General features: G+C 42.5%; 1 pseudogene; it reads right to left on the bottom strand.

Moving 5' to 3' along the window:
* Positions 1–4,099: 4,099 nt before the first annotated feature.
* LOC143693440 (inositol 1,4,5-trisphosphate receptor-interacting protein-like 1) lies at positions 4,100–4,935 on the bottom strand (annotated as a pseudogene).
* Between the last annotated feature and the right edge of the window lie 12,144 nt (positions 4,936–17,079).

Below are 17,079 nucleotides of genomic sequence, written 5' to 3'. Positions count from 1 at the left end.
AATGGGACAGTGAAAAGCATTTTTCTATAATGTATATGCCTGCTGATGGAGCAGAAAAAAAATTAAATGGTTGCAACCTGCATAAGGCTTAAGCAATGGAAAGGTCACTAGAAAACTCATGATTTTATACAAGAAAATTTAAAAAGTCACTAACTTTTGTGTCCTGAGGAACTGTGTATTCCTCCAGACTATAAATCTTGTCATGGACCCAAACCTCAGCACAAAAAATAATTGTGACTTGATCTAAAGAAAGAAATTAAACATTTAATATTCACTTCTTAGGTATAATGATTGTTTTAAGCATTTTCTTTCTGGAAAAGACAGACAGAATCCATGCCTTACCACAGTAAACTATGCACAAAGGCAGCATCTTTTAATAACCAGCTCATCCTCTAGCTCTTTTTAATGAATTATTGAAAAACTGCTGTTGCAATTGCCTCTTGCACAGATTGCAATTGACCAAAGGGTTTTAAAACGTATATCTAGAACCACAACTCCTAAATAAATCTGGTTAATAATAATCATGCATAGAACTCTACCCCATGAAAAGTGTTATTTAAAATAAAGACATTTCTGTCCATAAAATCACTATCCAGATATGTTGGGGTTTTTCAAATGAGAGTCTTGGAAGACCACACAGGATTTTCCCATCTCATTTTAGAAGTCTTTGCACTTTACTAGGTTTTGGAGTCACTTGTGAGACCACTGGGTACATAGTAGTGAATATCTTCGTGGTGACACGGAGCTTCTCCATAGCAGGATCTCTGTTCCTGCTGTGCCACTGCAAGATGACCTCGATTGGAAAGAGAACTTGCCCAGGGGTGATGAGCAGATAAGGTGTCTGATTTCCACAGGGCGACTCCCACTGGCAGAAAAGAACAAAGCTCTACATGTGCGATAAGTTCATTTCTGCAGTGCCAAAGCCATGGAGAGCATCTGGGATGGACACAAGCAGGCACAGCAGCGATGCCTCTTGCTTCCTCCCTGCCCAGCCAGAGCTGCCAGGGACTTTCAGAGCCCATGTGAAATGGCCAGCATGGCCTGAGAGTGCAAGGGGAACACAGGGAAGAGTCATCTTTGTAGCCACCATGGTCTTCAGTGGCTGCCACACCAGGGAGGCGATTGAGAGGAGCACTGCACAGAGAGTACAGTGTGCCTTTATTAAAAAGGGGGTTTTTCTAACAGTCCCCACTCTCAGCCAGTGACAAATTCACAACTTGTGCAACTCATCAATCCTACAGGATTGGTAGAGTTCAAGAAGAGCTTGCATAATCAAGATACTAGAACAGTCCAGTTTATTGAAGGAATAGCAAGAAAGGTTTAGCATTACTCAATGCATTAGTTAATGGGTCTAAATAATATATAGAAAATGCAATAACTAAGGGTCTTACTCTATATAGTAAATGCACTAAATAAGGGTCTTAATATCTGTAGAAATGCACTAAATTAAAGGTATATATGTGTACATTAAATGCACGATGGGATGTAAATATGTACAGTCTTTGTCAAGAGGCCCCACAAGCACAGCTCTGGGCACAACCTGTGGTCATGGTCTTCTTCATTTCCAACCTCATCTTCTTCCACATTTAGATTGTTGCTTTCTATTTCTTCCCTTGCCACAACATTGTCCCCTTCTTCCTCCTCCACCAAGATGCTGCTGGAGCTCTCCTTCTAGACACTGCTGTCTGGATTCCATCTCATTTTCATGACTCCTAACCACGGTGCAAGAGGATGACAAGGATTCCAAGAACAGCTCAGAACTGCCACCCAAGCAGGGATCCCCAGGCATCACTGCTCTGCTCCAGGCTCATCTGCTCCAGCTCCTGCATCAGCCAAGTCATCTGTGGTCATGGTCTTCTGCATCAGCCGAGTCATCTGTGGTCATGGTCTTCTTCATTTCCAACCTTGTCTTCTTCCACATTTAGACTGTTGCTTTCTATTTCTTCCCTTGTCACAATATTGTCCCCTTCTTCCTCCTCCACCAAGATGCTGCTGGAGCTCTCTTTCTAGACACTGCTGTCTGGATTGCATCTCATTTTCATGACTCCTAACCACGGTGCAAGAGGATGACAAGGATTCCAAGAACAGCCCAGAATTGCCACCCAAGCAGGGATCCCCAGGCATCACTGCTCTGCTCCAGGCTCATCTGCTCCAGCTCCTGCATCAGCTGAGTCATCTGCTCGTTGAGATACTCAGCACGCTGCTGCATGTGCTCCAGCGCAGCCTCATCCAGTCCATCGCCGACCTGCTGCGGGTACTGGAAGAGGCCTTGCACCAGCAACAGCAGGAACATGGTGGAAACCATGGCCTCAGAATTTGGGAAAGGGAGTCAGTGTGTATGGAAGGGTGGGAGCGAGGGAGGCAGTACTGGGGGAAGTGGGGACAGGAGTCCCAGGGATCTGAAGGCAGCACAGAGGGCACAGGCAGCTGGCAGGCTGCGAGGCCTGTGCCGCTGCCCCAGCAGCAGCAGCAGCAGCAGCAGCAGCACCGTGCCCTGCTAATGGCACTCCCACCAGGGACTGGCCTCTGGATGCCCTGTGAGGAGTGGATCTGCAGGAATTCTCGTTTCTGCTGTGGGCCTCGGTCAGTGATCAGCACAGCCTCCTGTCTGCATGCACGCTTGCCACTGGCCAAGGCTGCACTGGGGCAGCGTTACCTGCTGTTGCTGCTTATAGATGCCCCCATTGTGACACTGCTGCCGTGATGTCTCAGGTGCCACAGTGCATCATGGCAAAGGACAGCCCTGCTTTCCATCTCTACATCAGCTCGGGGACTCAAAATGTCCCCAGGTATCCAAAGACCTGACACACACCAAGAGCAGATTAACAGGTCAAAATTGACCCCCAGGGCTTCCCTGGACCAAACAGGCCAAAGCCCACCAAACCCTTTTCAAATGTGAAAGTGGTTTACTTGACCCATGATTGTTTTCTTCCTGGAAATCTCCTGCTGTGAGATGCAACTGGTTCCCTTGCTGCTGACCTCTGTGCTTGTGGGAGTGCTCTTGAGACCTCAGTGACATCCCTGGATGTGTAGTAGTGAATATACCAGTGGTGGTATGGGCCTCTCCATGGCAGAACCTCTGTTCCAGGTCACTGCAGGCCACTGACCTAAACTGCAAAGAGAACTTGGCCAGGGGTGATGAGTAGCTGTGGGGGCTGATTTCCTGGGGGGAACTCCCATCACCAGCAAAGCACAGTGCTCTGCATGTGCAACGAGTTCATTTCTCCTGTGACAAAGCCATGGAGAGTGTCTGGAATGAGCAGAATCTTCACTGTCTCCCCAATGGACACAAGCAGGCACAGCAGCGGTGCCTCTTGCTTGCTCCCTGCCCAGCCAGAGCTGCCAGGGACTTTCTGAGGCCATCTGAAATGGCCAGCATGGCCTGAGAGTGCAAAGGGAACGCAGGGAAGAGTCATCTTTGTAGCCAGCATGGTCTTCAGTGGCCAGCACACCAGGGGGACCATTGATAGAAGCACTGCTCACTGAGAATGGTGTGCCTTTGTTAAAAAAGGGGGGGGGGGGATCCCTGTAAGTAAGGATCTAACAGTCCTTACTCCCAGCCAGTCACAAATTCCCAACTAGTGCAATTCACCAATCCTACATGTCTGGTTGAGTTCAAGAAGAGTTGGCACAATCAAGATACTCAAACTGTCCAGTTTATTGAAGGAATAGCAAGGAAGCTACAGGTTTGCTAAATGCTCTAACTAGAGGATCGATAATATATAGAAAATGCAATAACTATCTTACTATATGTAGTAAATGCACTATGTAATGGGTCTTAATATCTATAGTAAATGCACTAAGTAGAGGGTATACATGTGTACTATAAATGCACTAACTATGGGACATTGATATGTACAGGTTCTGTCCAGAGGCCCCACAAGCACAGCTCTGGGCACAAGCATCTTTTTCACTGGCCGTGGATCAGCAGTTCTTTGAGCCCATGCAGCAGGCAAATGCACTCCTTCATGGCCTTCACATGGGCATCTGCATTGCTGGCCAGGTGTTGAAAGGGGTTCAGTGCTTCAGCCAGCCTCAAGTCAGAGGGCAAACAGATCTCCATAGGAAACGTCTCGTTGCCCATGACAGAGTGGTGCAGTCAATTTTTCTTCAGCAAGGAGTGGAGGTACTTCAAGATATCCATCAGCCGCTGCCCAAAATCCTTCCTGTGCCACTGAGTCAGGGGCACGGTGCTCAGGAGCTGCATCAGTGTGGTCTTCAAGGTGTAGCTGGAAAAACCTAAACGCTTTAGGCTGCCAGTGAGGAGCTGCAGGCACTTGCAGTGCCAGCTGTCCTGTGGGGGGCCTGCCTGGAAATGTGCCTAAAGGATTTTGCCTCTGCCACAGCATAAGTCTCAATCGACCTTGTGCTTGGCATGCCTACTGCTGATGGCTGGCTGCCCACAAAGATGGCTGAGTCTCCTTGCTGTACTCCAAAGATCACCTCAGCCGTGAGGCTTTCGTTGTCTTCGCTTAGCTGAAATTTGCAGCAGCGGCTGCAGGGCTGCAACTTTAAATGCCAGTGGCAGGACTGAGGCAAAAGCAGCCAGGCTACTCTCACAAAGCGACAAAACCATGGGACAGTTTTCTCCACATCTAGGTAGGAGCCAGTGCACAGGGTGTGCAGGAGGCTGGGCTCCTGTTTCCTTCTCAGCTCCTGCTCAGGGTGATGGAGGAAAAATAGCATGTCCTCTCCCAAATGGAGAGTGCATGTGCACAGCAGCTCCACACGGACACAGAAGCTCCTCTGGGGCATCCCTGCAGTGTCCAGCTCCAGGTGGAAGGCATGTCCTGGAGGGAGTCTCAGGGCTACAAGCACAGGATACACAACGTCGTGTGCACGGGGACTCCAGCCTTCAAAGGCGCTGCCCACTCCGATGGCTTCCTGTGGCACTGGGTAGAAACCGTCTGATAAGCCTTGCCTGAAGATCTCCATGAGTTTACCCTTCAGGTCAATCATCACTGAGGTTCTCAACCATGTTCTCAACAAGGTGCTCAACCAGATACGCAGCAGGCCACTGGACCACCTCCTCGAAAATTCTTTGATGGTTACTCTCGACATTGTGGTCTTGCTCTTCTTCCACATTTACATTGTTGCTTTGTATTTCTTCCCTTGCCACAACATTGTTCCCATCTTCTTCATCCACCAAGTTGCTGAAGGAGCTCTCCCTTGGGCCACTGCTGTCTGGATTACATCTCATTTTCTTGTGTCCAAACCACAGTGCCAAGAGGACGACAAGGATTCCAAGAACAACCCAGAATTGCCACCCAAGCAGGGATCCCCAGGCACCACCACTCTGCTCCAGGCTCTTCTGCTCCAGCTCCTGCATCAGCTGAGTCATCTGCTCGTTGAGATACTCAGCACGCTTCTGCATGTGCTCCAGCACAGCCTCATCCAGCCCATCGCCAACCTGCTGCGGGTACTGGAAGAGGCCTTGCACAAGCAACAGCAGGAATGTGGTGGCAACCATGGCCTCAGAAGTTGAGAAAGGGCTGCAATGGGGATGAGAGGGTGGGAGGCAGTACTGGGGGAAGTGGGGGCAGGAACCCCAGGGATCTGAGGGCAGCACAGAGGGCGCAGGCAGCTGGCAGGCTGCGAGGCCTGTGCTGCTGCCCCAGCAGCAGCAGCAGCACCGTGCCCTGCCAATGGCACTCCCACCAGGGACTGGCCTCTGGATGCCCTGTGAGGAGTGGATCTGCAGGAACTCTCGTTTCTGCTGTGGGCCTCGGTCAGTGATCAGCACAGCCTCCTGTCTGCATGCACGCTTGCCGCTGGCCAAGGCTGCACTGGGGCAGCGTTACCTGCTGTTGCTGCTTATAGATGCCCCCATTGTGACACTGCTGCCGTGATGTCACAGGTGCCACAGTGCATCCCAGCCAGAACAGCCCTGCCCTCCATCTCTGCTTCAGTTCTGGGACTCAGAATTGCCCCAGGCATCCAAAGTCCTGACACACACCAAGAGCAGATGCACAGGTCAAAATTGACCCCCAGGGCTTCCCTGGACCAAACAGGCCAAAGCCCACCAAACCCTTTTCAAATGTGAAAGTGGTTTACTTGACCCATGATTGTTTTCTTCCTGGAAATCTCCTGCTGTGAGATGCAACTGGTTCCCTTGCTGCTGACCTCTGTGCTTGTGGGAGTGCTCTTGGGACCTCAGTGACACCCCTGGGTGTGTAGTAGGGAATATCCTAGTGGCGGCATTGGGCTTCTCCATGGCAGGATCTCTGTTGCTGCTTTTTAGGTTTATTTTAATGGAGTTTTTTAAATGTCTTTTCAATTTTCTTAACAGGTTTTTGAGTCGCTTTGATTTGTGTACTGATTTTGGATGGCCTTGAATTAATTTTCTTCATTGTATCTATGATTTGGATTTGTGTAGTAAGCAGTTTTGATAAGACATGTGTGAGCCTGTTCTGAGCATTGTTTGCACAGAGCCAACAACTTTTCTTCTTCTTGCTGAGGAGGCTGGGGGTGTGCAAAAATCTGGGTAGGGACACTGCTGGGACAAAGGGATGTGTCATACCGTTTGATGTTGTACTCAGCAATAAAAGTTGGGGGAAGAAAGCAATGGGTGGATGTTTGGATTGATGGTATTTGTCTTTCCAAGTCACCATTACATGTTATGAAACCCTGCTTTCCTGGAAATGGCTGAACACCTGACCATGGGAAGTGGAGACTTGCTTCCTTGTTTTGCTTTGCTTACACATGGCACTTCTGCTTTACCTGCTAAACTCTGTTTAACTCAGCCTCAAACCACGACACCTGGCCACAGCACAACACTTGAGGCTCTCTCATATGGATGTTTCCTCACATTATCAGCATGACATGCTGACTTTGGGTTGCAACATAGTTTTAACACTATTTCCTCAGTGGAAGAAAGAAACAAATTCTGATGAGTTTTAAGAACTAAGCAGCCAAGAGGTACAACATATTTTCTCTTCACATCAAATTATTTTTAAATGAACAATGTGACTATTAATCAGCTCCTATTTCAGGCTATTTATTATTATTACAAATCAAAATGATTAAGTTAAAAACAAGGAAGAGAATACAAGTGGAATAAGAAAGAAAAAGCAAGAGAAAACAAAAGGCAACACTGAATTCAAAATAGGGTGAAGAAAAAAAAATAGACTTTTTTCCCTTGTATTGCTTCTCTTACAGCATTTAAACAGGCCCATAGTGTAGCCTTCTTTTACAACGAATCTTACAAATTGAGAGGATTTGCTTTTAATTCTTCTAGATGGTGTGGGAGAGGAGAAGCAACATTAGTGCTTTATTTCCTGACCCTATAAACACTTATGGATTTTGCTTGCTTTCAAGTGTGAAGACCCACTGACACGCAGAGGGACTACTCAGAGGCTTAAATTTAAGCAGGTATGTAAGTGCTTGTGGAGCTAGGGCTTTTTTATATTTATTGACTGACAGGTTCATTGCCCTACAGGGAGTACTTCACAAGAGTACTTGCAGTGACTTTTTTTCTTTTTGGAAAGCTCACTTTTGGTCTAGCCCTAGTTACAGCTCCACAGATTTACACTGTGGGAAGACTTGGAGCAGTGCCACCAAAGGTAGGCTCTGGTCAAGGCTGTTGGATCAGCAGTGGCCTGGTGAGGGCTGCAGGGACAGATTCCTTGTGCTGTCAAAATGTGTTACATGTATTACATGAAATCCACAGCCCACCCTGAGAAATACTCTCTTGTCTGTGTTAGGAGAGGAGCTTCTGGGACAGCTTTGAAGACACCAGACAAAAAAAAGCTATGAGAATGGGTTAGAGGAGATGATGCTGATAATTGCATTGTTTATAGTTCTTTGCGGAGAGAACTTAAGGGCTACAAGAATTGCCCCAGGTTTAGCTTTGCAGAGAGGCTGACCTGGATGCTGGGTCTGGGGGGATCTACACTACCACAACCCCTTCTACAGAGCTACATTTTCTGGCTTTGGGCTGATATAAGTAAGGAGGGAAACACATCCTGGTTTTTACACAGGATTTGCTCCTGTGATCTGTATAGAAATCCCATATTTCTTCTTAGGATTACCTTTATCTTTGGAGAGGATTTCCCCGCCTTTTTGTGGAGTCAGAATTTGTTCTCTTTTTAATAGCTCCTAGAAGGCCACCTTCATACTGTCCTCCAAGTGACATGCATTAAAAAATCCATCAGTTATTGAATTTGCACATACATTTCCTCTTATTAATATTTTGCTGTTAGTCCACTCACTACCATTGACGGAATTTATTAATCCATTGAATCTTGTTCCTGAACTTCTTTGGAGTAAAATCTATTCTGTGCAACATATCAGTTATTTAAATTAATGAAGACTTAAACAAGTCTGATTTATAGAAGAAGGTGTTGAATTTCTCTTTGGTAAAAGTCTAAAATCAGACAGTCTATGAAAATTTGTATGCAAAATAGACTGCTCTTATGATCTACTGTTTGATCTTTTGGCATGAATATTTGTGTTAATTGTACATTCACCCCATAAAGTTCATTCTTTCCTAACTACATTAGAGTGATATTAGAAATGGTCCTATAAAAATAACACCTTTTTATTATAGAATGGTCTGCTAATATAGCTACAGAGCAAAAGATTGTCAACCTTTTCATTATAAATCTAAATCTCTATTTTCAGGGACTTTAAACTCTGCTGTAAATACTCATTTCAGGCTAACATTTGGCACGTAAAACTGCATCCAGACAAAAAAAAAGCTATTTATTATTAAATTGCTTTAGCCATTTGAGTACATCTTAAAGCAGACAAAGTAGAAATAGTTGCATGAGGTTTTTTTTTTTTTTTTTTTTTTTTTTTTTTTTTTTTTTTTTTTTTACTCTGATATATTCCTAGAGTATGAGAAGCTGGGAAGAGAGGAAGGTGCTGGGGCTGGAGGGTTGGATAGTGTTTCCTGCTGGTGCCAAGTCACTTTTCTTTGCTGTCTGGTTTTGCTCAGGCCAGGCTGAGTTCAAGGGTCATTTTGTCTTTGGGTTTTTTTGGGTTTGGGGGCTTTTTCAACCATTGGATTTCTGGTATAGTCTTCCCAAGGCACATTAATGTCATACTTGAAAAACTACTTCTGACACCCTGTCAAATTTTTCTTATGAAATGGAAAGTTGTTAAGTACCTTCTGCTCCCATGAGCTCCTTAAAGATCTGAACTCTGAACCTAAGTGTGTGTGAGGTCCTTACTGGTAAAGTTTGAGACGGGATAATCTTGACATCAGACTAATAAGACTTCCTAAGCTCTCCACATCCTTTGGCCATACCCAGTGCTGAAATGTAACATCTTTCTGAACATTAGTACAGTTTTCTCACTCTTTTTTTTTTTTTTTAAGTGGTTTCAGACATGTTTCAGCTTGTGTTTCATGATCATTTTAGACTGCCCTGGGTAGCAGCTCTTGCTGAAAGCAGTTAGTTGTGTCACTTGTCCTTCCTGGCCTGGGAGCTTCTGCAGTTCCTAAGTTTGCATAGTCAAGGAATAAAATGCCTTGAGGTCCAGATGCCCATAGGAAAAAAAGCCCCATCACCAGGACAACATTGAGCAAATTGCAAATCTTTAGTCTAGGAGCAACAAAGGCTTGATAGCAATGGGCCTGCGTGTGCTTGACAATCTTGGTCAGCCAAAAGTCTGTGCATGTGCATCTGGAGGAGGGGGAATGAGCAGGTGTTCCTGATCACTCATAGCTTGGAAATGCATGAGCTGAGAGGAGAGCAAGACAGGACAAACCCCTCAGACTGCAAACCAAGTCACAAGTGGGTGGGCTCACAGGCTTTGTTGCTGTTTAATGATGATTCGCAGGGCCCGGCAGTGGCAAGCAGTGCAAGTAGTTGGTAACATCAGAAAAGAGCGTGTGGGGGATTTCTGTGGTTGCTAAGAGCAACCTGCTCTAGCAGGAGATATTTTATTATGCTCAAAGGTTTATTCTGAAAATCTCAGGGTTTACAAATTGAAAAGTGAAACAACACAAGAAAAGGCCCTGTGCCATCTCACAATTAGCTGTGAAATTTCTGAGGCCTTGCCTCACCTGTGCCTGCCAAGTTGGTCTCGCTGTTCCTTGGCATTACCTCAAGGTGTGACCATGCCTCAGCTGTGCCAGCACACTTCTCACAACCAGGAGAGTGAAGGCAGTGCTGATAGTAGAGGGACATTCTTGTTGGGTTCTATCAGCTCTTACACCCTCCAAATTGTAATACATTTTTCTCTCCAGCTTCTTCATGAGATTCCAATATTTCCTTTTTCCCTGAAAGCTGTATGAGTTCTTGTTCCTCTGTCTCCTCCCCCCTCACTCTCTGTGTCCATCTGTCTCCACTATTTTGTTCTCCTAACTTTCTTATCTGGTGTCCAAATTTACCAGGACTTCTTCAGTGGAAACTGTAGACTCCTTCCTGAATGCTACCAAGGGGGAAAAGAAAAGGTGATGATGGTTAATTCAGAAATGAGTGACATAAAGGGCCTTGCAGGGCCTTGAATACATGTGGCTGCTGGTGTAGAAGTAAAGATTTATTATGTTAAATAAATCTGAGACGTTTACAAGATTTGAGGGTTGTTTCTTTTTTTACTCCTCTTTTTTTTTTCTTATCAGTTATTGATAAAAGCTAGATATGGAAACATAGAACAGCTAAAGAGTATTGGGTTTATTTTGGAGAAAAAGCAACAATACTGCAATTGTTAACAAAAAAAACCCTTTGTAATTTTGTTCAAAATTATATTCTCTTTGATACTTTAAAAAAAGAGAAAGCAAAAATACTGTCATGAAGGGTAAGCATTCTTCATTTCAGACTTGGTCTATGCACCTTTATGATCAGCAGAGCTCACATGGACTCGTGTTATATATGGGTAAGGCTTATTATGTTATATTTGAATTTATCATCAAGTAAGTGAGACAGGGAGTTATTCATGGGACCACCCTGTTTAAGGCATTTCTTGTCTTAAGGAAACCAAACCAATGTATTCCCACAAGTATTGAATGCATGCTGCTGCTTTGACTGCACTAAAAGACCACCTCTGTTAAGCAGTGATTTATTTTTTCTGTTGGTCTCTTGGGTGACCACTGATGGCAGATTTTCCTGTGTTTCCTATGGCAGAAGCAATATGTTCTGAAATATTTTGATTATGTTTAAAGTATATGTATGAAAATGTGATATATGGTAAAGTAATGTGTGGCAAAAAATAATATTGATATGCATATTGGATATATCAAGAGGAAATGTGGAAGATATTTTCATAAGCATATGTTCTACTTTATTTGGGAGAGGAATATTGGAAGGCATGGAACACTTATGAAAATGTATAGAAGTCTTTTATAGACTGTTGAAGAAATTGTTCTGATAAATGTTTGGAAAATATCCAAAAGTGTTATGGTACATAAAGAAAGCAATATGTAACATTTTTTAAATTATTCTTAATATGGTTAATTTATGTTCATTTACTTTAGAATATATTGGAACCATATTTCATAAATATTAAACTTATTTTGTGCTACCTATGCATGCTATTGAAATTCACTTGATCTTCATGAAGTGCATAAATGTATTTCTCCAAATTTATAAATGTATGTGAAGTACATACATTTGGAGAAAAAAGGACACATTTATACAGATTCTTACTAGTGTACCTTGTACTCAGGACAGCACTGACAGAGTAAATCATGCTTTAATATGCCCACGGAAGCTGTACAGGTTTCTGCATGTGCCTGCATTCCTCTATATAGGCCTTAGTTATAAGCAGTATTTTCACAAATTGCATCTATCCTTTTTTGGCTTTGTAAGAGTCTTGGAGAAAATTTGCTGAAGAGAAAAATGTCTTCCTACTCAAGAAGGAAACACAGGAAAATAAAAGTCTGTATCTCTTCAAAAACATTACTTAAATTTTCTTCTCACTTTTACAAGCACCTCAAAAGTAGATCTCTGTTGACAGATCAATGCCAAATTTTGTCTGTGGTACTAAAGGCAGAAAGCTCTTCTGATGATGATTTTTTGACACCTCTCTCATTCAAAGAGTGTACTTATGGCATTAGATTAGGACGTGCTCTGCTTCTTTATATTTATAGAAACCTTCTCCATGCTGCCATTTTGCTTTGTGTTGCTGTATGAAATTACAGGGGGTTAAATTTTTTTGGGGTTTCCCTCTGTTAAGCTTGAGAATTGTTTTGGTTTGTTTCTGTAAGACACACTGTTCTAAAACCAATAGAAAATTGCAGTGGCAGCTTTCCAGAGCCTGAGGAAGACATCTCACTTGATACTCATTTGCACGATGTATTCATGCCTTTCCATTAGAGTGCCTTAGACCAGAACCTTTAAAATACTAAAATACACAAACAAATGAAAGTTTTAGGTTCAGGTCTACTTTCTTCTTCCCCCTTTTAATCTTTTTTTCTGTCCAACCAGCTCTTGTTATTCTCTTTCTATGTCTCACGTTTCTACTTTCAAACTAGGGCACCTTTTCATCCTTGTCAAATCCAGAAAGAGAAACTTTAAAGACGTGTTAGCAGGAAAGAAACTTACAAGAAATTTAGGGGTTGGTCTTTGCATCTGGTATTAGAATATGAACTCATTATTTGGGATACTTCAAATTAATAGGGAAAGGGAAAGGAGAGGTCCTTACTTCAGATTTCAGTACTTCATAAAAATATATTTTATAGTTTCCTGGGTAATTTCCCAAGAAGTTTTCTGAGAGTTACTAAAACAGCACCTTTAGGACCCTTGATTTCCTAATCCAATAGAAGTTCTTTTTGAATTTTTTTTCATCCCAGAAACGTTAACCTCTCTCAAAACTTGAGGGGGCTCCTGGGAACAGAGAAGTGCCAGGGATGCTCAAGATGGGTATTCTTAAAGCCCAGCTTCTGCCTAGAAAGGCCAATCTTCTCCCTTGCCCTCTCCTGCTGATGGAGTGACTCAGAATCTCCTCCAGGGGTGATGCAGAGATCCTAGGATTGGTTTTCTCACTTAGCCCTTGCAGGACACGCCTGCCTGTAGTGACTACAGGAGGAACAGCTAGGCACAATAGCACCTTCCAAGTGTTTGTGATTCCCTTTCTGGCATACATGGCGACAAGGACTTCAAAGGGTCTGAAAAACACCTTAAAAAAGAGATAATTTTCCAATGTTAAATGTTTTATTTAACTTGTTTTGGGGGACATTTTTTTCCTTAATTTTTCAACCGAAGCATAATTGCTGCTATCAAGAAGGGTTGTTGTTTGTTTTTTTTTCCTGTTTCATGCAATATTATTGTAAATTATATTTCAGGTTAGTGTTTGAACCTAATAAATTGTTGAAGACAGTTTAATCATGATGACTCTTACCCAAACTAAAAAAGAGAGATTTTCTCTAAATTAGCAAGGTAAAGATCAATACTCTTGAGAGCAGTCCTATCAAAGGATGAAGTTTCTAAAAAGGTGTGCTTTGATTATTATCATAATCAAATTCCCTCAATCATAGCAGGTACACAGTACCCTTGAAGATCTGAATGGATTTGAATATATATTTCTCTTAAATTTTATTTGAATATATTTTCTATGTTCAGAGATGGGCAAAGGAACTGGGGAGTTTTCTGGAGAACAGCTCTGATAAGGAGCAGCAGAGGCAGCTGAGGGGGCTCAGCCTGGAGAAGATGAGGCTCAGGGGGAGCATTATCACTCTCTACAACTCCCTGGTACAAGAGTGTAGCCAGGTGAGGGTTGGTCCCTTCTCCCAGGTAACCAGTGACAGGACAAGAGGAAAAGTTATTAATTGCACCAGGAGAGGTGTGGATCATATAGTAAAAACTTCTTCCCAGAAAGGTATGTCAAACACAGGAACTGCCCGGGGAAATGGTGGAGTAACCATCCCCAGAGGAATTTAAGAGATGTGTAGATGAGGCACTAAGGGACATGGCTTAATGGTGAGCACAGTGGTGGTGCTGAGTTGATGGCTGGACTTGGTGATTTTAGAGGTCTTTTCCAACCTTAACAATTCAATAATTTCACTGATTTTTCTTTAATAGCTATAGTTTTAATATTAAAAAATTATTAAGTTCTGCATTTAACCACCTACCTGGGGCTATAGCAACACGATAAACAGCAACACAAATGCTGCAGCCTTTTTATCTAGCTCCCAAGGAATATAGACTTGAAGCTTATTTCAAATGTGCTGATAAAAGAGTGGAGGAAATGTCCAGAGCTAAATCACTGAGCCACTTGATTTTCTGGGGGCTGTAGGAATGAGCTGGCCAGGCATTTTATGTCACCATTTTCTCCTGAAAAGATGAAGATGGTCTTTAACTACAAAGGTCACTGCAATTTCTCGTTGCACCATAAACTCATCCTGGCGCAAGCATCTGACCTGCTATATTTGTTAAAAAGAAGCATCTAACTCACTGTGAGAGGCTCACCCAAGATTTCAGGCTACAAAAGTAACTTCTGTCTTCCAACAGCATGAAGGGACTTTCTGTTCTCACTGCAGTCCTTGAGATCCAAGGAATCCCTTTGTTCTCCAGCTTCAATAACACATATCTCTATTTTCATACACTCCCCTAGACTATGAGTTATGCTGCCCTTTGCCATAAGCCTGAGGCACCAGCTGGCCTTGAATCCTGGCTTTTCTACAGTGCCTGAGGCTTTATAAAGGTCTTGATAACTATATTTTTTTTTCCAGAAGATAAGTCATATATATTCTTATTTGAATTATAAGTCCCTAATGGAGAAGTGAACCCAGAGGCAGACAGCTAGGAGAGACAGAGGAAAAAAATCTACAGGTAAGACTAGAAGACAGAAAAAGGGTTGTCATACAGCTGGATGAAGAAGTGACAGACAAGGTGCTCTTGGCACATTACGTTTCCTATGAATAAAAATATTGCCCTTTAGAAACTTTTGAATGTGTTTTAGAACATTTGTAACCCTAAAGAGCAGTGGCACTATCAGAAATGCCTTAAATGTTGTACACCAACTTCTCAGACCACTATTATAGTGGCATTATTTGGCAGGCAAATGCTAACTGATCTACTTTGTAGTGGATCAGTGAGCAAACCCCTCTTTTTAAGCTGCTTTAACTGTGTTCAATATCTTGATCCTTTGCATTCTTACTAAAAAATAATGGCAACACTTCTATACATTCAATATTTTATATAAAATAATGGGAAAGTAACATTGAATTTTTAATCTCATTATGAATTCATATGTTTTATTACGTCTTTTGGCACTTACAGCTCTGGAAACCTATGCACAGGAATCAACTATGCTTTTGAAAAGCCAAATTGAAAGTTGTATTTGTTTTTATAAGAGGAAAAAGGTCATTCAGACCATGGATGTTGGAACAAGGTAAGTTTTCAACAGGTTCTGCTTTGTAGGATGCTCAGCACTTTCTAATGAATTTATAAAAGTAGTTGTCTTGTACTTGTGTATTGGTTTTAATATTTTTAACTACAGAATAACAGAATTCTAGGATTAGTCTTACACAAAATTAGCAAAGGCAGGCAGGATACTTTTCTTTAAGATAAAAGTTATATAAATGTAATGTTGATTTCTAGAATGAGGTGCACAAAGTATGACATGAAACACAATGAAAGTGCTTAGCAAGTGCTTATGTGAAGGTGACAGCTCTGCAACAAAAGGCCAGGATTAAAAGTTAATTAAGAGGAGTTGTTTTTCTGACACAAGAATATTCATTTTTTTTTCAAATCAAGGAAATTATAAATGCAGTACATTACTAGACTGCTTGTTAGAATGCTTGTGTTAGCAGTAGAGGATTTACCTTATATTTTCTAGCTTTTTTCCCAGAATCATGCAATATTTCCCATAACAGAACAAGCAGTGTCCATGTGGAAGTTCCAAAGAGCATACCAAGCTCTTTGGTACCAAGTACCAAAAAACCTATATTTATTTTGGGGGTTCTGTTGCTGTTCCTCTCTAATTACAACCGGATAATAAATGATAATTAGAACTACGTGAGTCAAAGAAGATTGTGAAACACTTGTTTTGATTGGCATGAAGGCTCACTTTTGCTCCCATGAGGTTTTTAGTCCCTCAGCAGTGGAAAGGAGTTAATCATCAGTGTGACAGCATGATGTTACCTCTTCATGGATTTCTTCCTAGATGCAGGATTTGCACATGGAAGAGCTGTCTGTTACTTCCATGGAATGTGACTTTGACTCCCCGTAAATGGTTGGAAGTGGCTCTTGCTCTGTTCCTGCTGTAGGATATAATAACTCCTACTGCCTGCCTTTGCAAATTCCCACCTAAATGAAATCATCAGGTGTGTCCTTTATGGTGCATTGAATTTGTAGCCCTAACAGATATGTTTGTGCCAGGATAAGTACTGCACTTGAGCTGAGACCACTGATACAACGTGATGCTTGTTTATGGGGATGGGATGGAATATGTTGGAGACAGAGATTCAGAAACCTATTTTAAAAACATTAGGTGTAGACCAACCCAGCAGTTTTGCAGGATGCTTCTTTAGGCTGAGGAGCAATGAGAGAGGGAGAGAAGAAGAGTTAAGTGAGAAATTTGGTTTCTTGAAGGTTTAATTTAGATATCTCTAAGGTGACAGAAAGAAAATGAGCAAAGTGAGGAAATAGGCAGCCATCACATGTAATCTCTGAGGTTTCTTTTCTGACTCTGTTCCTTGCCTGGTCCAGATCAGAGTAGCTCATTTGCAGCTGTTAAAATTACAGCACTGGGATGTGGTTCTGGACCTAATCCCAAAATCCTTTACGAAAAGGGTTTGATGGGTTTTGTTCATCAGGAAACTTTTCAAGTTCATACCAAGAAGAAAAGGCATCTGCAGGAGAACCTCTGACTGATCAAACCACCCCGGATGAGGTCACGGACCTACTCAAAGCCCTGCTCTGAGTTATCACTATGGAGAAGCTTTCCAGCCTCAGGTGAGAGCCCTGGTCAGCCAAGCTACTAAATTATTTCTGTGTTTTGGGGCATTCTTTTCATGAAATTGATTTCATTTCATTTCAAAGTGTAGTATGAAAAAGAGAATATTTCAAATGTTTCGTAAAACACAGTGACCTTCTGACCAGCATTAGTATCAATAAAACCACTTTCTCTTGTTTTCTTTCTCTGTGATGTGCCTTTGTCATCTTCTATGTTTCTTTTCACTTTGTACCTCAT

Source organism: Agelaius phoeniceus, chromosome 2, assembly GCF_051311805.1.
Source record: "Agelaius phoeniceus isolate bAgePho1 chromosome 2, bAgePho1.hap1, whole genome shotgun sequence".
Taxonomy (NCBI): domain Eukaryota; kingdom Metazoa; phylum Chordata; class Aves; order Passeriformes; family Icteridae; genus Agelaius; species Agelaius phoeniceus.
The sequence above is the reverse complement of the archived record's forward strand: the minus strand, read 5'-3'. Positions and strand labels throughout refer to the sequence as shown.